The following is a 3,419-nucleotide window of genomic DNA, read 5'->3' as shown; positions in this document are numbered from 1 at the left end:
AAATTCCAAAGCAACATAATGGGAGCATCCAGCTTTAGTGTCAAGTTATGCAGTGACATCCCAGTGGGTTTGAATGTGTTCAGAAATTCAACAGGGTATTGAACAGCCTGATCTAGAAGTTCCCGACTGAGTTTATCAGCCATTTCATTAGTTGCAGCCAGTCAAGCTCTTTAACATGGCCAGTTTACATCAGTGTTATTGGACAATCACACACACACACACACTCACATACTAAGAAAGACACAAACATACATTTATATAATGAACACACAGATACATACACACTCATATATAAAATGTTATGTCATGGTATAAAATGTCCTTTACAATAGTTGACTATAGAAAGATTTTAGATAAAATGTTATGTTTTAATCCAAATGAAAATAAAAATTACATGTTGACACTCGCGGGGTCTAATACTATTACCCTGTAAAATTTGATTTGATGGAACTGTTTGAGAATGTATAGGGAAAAGACAAAGAATTTTATAAATGGAGAGAGAGAGATTAACCAATAGAGGTCTGAAACTAGGCAGGGTACTGTTGTTTCTTGGAACTTGCTAACTTTATATTCCTGACACCCAAACCTACTCTTACATTTAAATCGTCTGTGGGTCCCCTCAATACCAATTCTACTCATAAAGAAGGATATAACCATAACATCCATACTTATGGAAACCATGGCTGGACTACCACCTCCCTACAATCACGCAAAACTATTAGCTTGCAAAGGAAAGAACTATTTTGGGGTGAAAATGGCAAAAGAGAAACTGACGTTTACCATAGTTTTTGATCACAGCAACAATCTAAATATTAACGAATAATCATTTCTAATTTTGGCACAAGGCCAGCAATTTTAAGGGAAGCAGTAAGTTGATTACACCGATCTAAGTTCCCAAGTGGTAGCCATCCTGAAAAGATGAAAGGGAAAGTTGAAATCAGGCAGGATTTGAACTCGGAACATAAAGAGCCGGAAGAAATGCCGCTTCGCATTTTGTCACAAAATTCACGAATAATTTTTAAAAAGCACTAGGCCATAAGTACTAAGTGACACCAGAAGACTAAGAAAGAAAAAAAAAAGCGAACTTCAAATGAACAGCCTCAAAGACTTGATTGGATTAGTAATAGGTAGAAAGCCTAATATGGGGGAGGGAGAGGAAGAGGTGACATTGTCAACTGTCTGTACTTATTACTATTGGAAGGACGAAAACCGAAATTGACCTTGGCGGAATTTGAACTCCGAGCGTAACCAAATACTGCAAAGCCTTTAGTTCGGTGCACTACTGCCATCCACCACCCTCACAACGGCAACAAGAATTTCTAACTGAAACAAGGCCTTACAATGAGCTAAGTACTAGATTGATATTTAATTTCTAGACTCTGGAAGAACAAAAAGTCGACCTCAACGCGATTTGAACTCGGAATGTAACGAGGCGCAATTAGATACCATCGAGCTCCATTTTGGGAGAAGTTTTAGACACTTTACGAGCGGAGAAGAAATATGCCGGTTATAATATTCAACAAGTTACACGTTCCCTCATCCCACACTCTCAGACAGTCAGGTATTTATATACAAAACATTCAATGTTACCTACCTATAATATCCAAAATCGTGCGCAGAGGAAAGTTAACTAAGGTTACAGCAAAACCTATAAACTGCCAGCAGAGTTCTGGTATCTGGCAACAGAATTACTAACAACAGCACCACCACCACTGCTACTACTACCGCTATTACACTCAATGCGGTATTTCAAAGCATTAAGCTGCTACCACCACCACCACCACTAATAAACAAAGAATTACTTGAAAGTAAGAAGCCACAAGAAAGATTAACTCTCTAGCCCAACATGACAACAGCATTGTAGAATTTGCCAAAGCAATAAAAATTATATAAACACACACACTAATAGGCAATACCTGTACAATATATCTTACCTGAACAGGAGATGTGAGTGTGTGTGCGCGCGCGCTTGTCTTAACCTGTTCAGAATCCTTCCAACAGTTTGTTTACAAACAACTTGGAAACGAGGCTGGATCTCTCTGGTGGTGGTTGATAAAGATGTTCAGAGGGAGAAGAGAGAATCGGAGGGATTTAGAGAGGAGATGGATCAACAGGGGGTGAAGAGAGCGTGTGCGCGCGTGTTGCGATACCTTTTTGTAACCGCTTCACTTAGAGAAAGGAATGCTCCCCGAGAAATACGTGTACAAATACATCCCTACACACATGCTGTGCAGAACATGTTCACACACACATATTACAATGACTTAATCATAGCTGAGTAATTAGTAATATAGCCACTGTTTGAAATAATCCCTCGGTTCTCAAAAAGAGAATCCGGCAGCATTCTCCCTCACAATGAAAGCTAGAGAGTAAAAGCCGTGGTACTTTACTAGCTCACACGTTAGTTTAACAAATAAATCTAATGGACCAAAAACTCAATCACTACCTAAAAGAAGCCAAGTTCTAAAAACTTAGTGTCTTTCAATGACAGAATTATCAACCAAATTACTAGTCTAGTAGTGGTCTGCTCTGGGCCAGGGCCTGCGCATGTGAACCTTGTCCAGCTCTCTCTCCCAGCACGAACTGGAAGGGGGCCGTACCCTCCCTTCCTACCGTTTAGTGGATTACTGGAACTGTGGCTGGCATGACTAGACTTGAGATGGAATACTGAGGTGGTTTTCCACTGCCTACTCCAGACAGGTGGAGTTTGAACTCAGAATGTAGAGAGCCGAAAGATATGCCATAAAACATCTCTGCCGACGTGCCAACAATTCTGCCACCCTCCAACCTGCAGAGCAACATGAAATGAAGGGTCTTACTCAAGAACATAACGCACTGCCTGGTCCGGGAATGGAACCCATGATCTAGCGATCGCGAGTACATCATCCTAACCGCCAGGCCAGGCGCCTTCACATATACATAATACACATCCATACACACACGGTGAGGACCAGAGAAAGCATTGAAACTAAAATAGACAACGGGTTTCTATATGGTCGCTCGAATTACTAGAAATAGCGACCAAATACCACAAGATTACACGCAATCATCTCGAAAAAGGGGGGACACGCTGGTTATTGTAATCCTGCATATATCATCTGAAAAAGTAAAAAGATGCGGATGGCCGCTACTGGGCCGCTCTGACCACCAAGTTAATCTGAGATTAACTAAACCACGCTTGCTTCGCTATAAATAGTAACCAAATTTTTCTTATATTATCCTACCGCATTCAAAAGAGGCGGTCATATTATCCTATAATAAAGTCAAATAAACAAGATGGCCATAGTTAGAACGCCGTCGATCAGTGTCCCGTTCGATGATGATTGAGATGGGAGTTGAAACAACAAATAATTCCTTTGCCGTTGAAATAAACGCCGATATATCAAAACTATACAAAACAAACATCTATTTCATATCAT

General features: G+C 40.3%; 1 protein-coding gene across 1 annotated transcript in view; it reads right to left on the bottom strand.

The window, feature by feature from the left end:
- The window catches only part of LOC115223472 (afadin- and alpha-actinin-binding protein A), a 27,554-nt gene extending 25,499 nt beyond the window's left edge, over positions 1-2,055 (bottom strand). Inside the window, exon 1 of the mRNA XM_036512529.1 lies at positions 1,935-2,055. The gene's annotated coding sequence lies outside the window, so the exon portion shown is untranslated. The remainder of the gene's footprint in view (positions 1-1,934) is intronic.
- Positions 2,056-3,419: the final 1,364 nt, after the last annotated feature.

This window comes from Octopus sinensis, linkage group LG23 (genome assembly GCF_006345805.1).
Source record: "Octopus sinensis linkage group LG23, ASM634580v1, whole genome shotgun sequence".
NCBI lineage: Eukaryota > Metazoa > Mollusca > Cephalopoda > Octopoda > Octopodidae > Octopus > Octopus sinensis.
The sequence above is the reverse complement of the archived record's forward strand: the minus strand, read 5'-3'. Positions and strand labels throughout refer to the sequence as shown.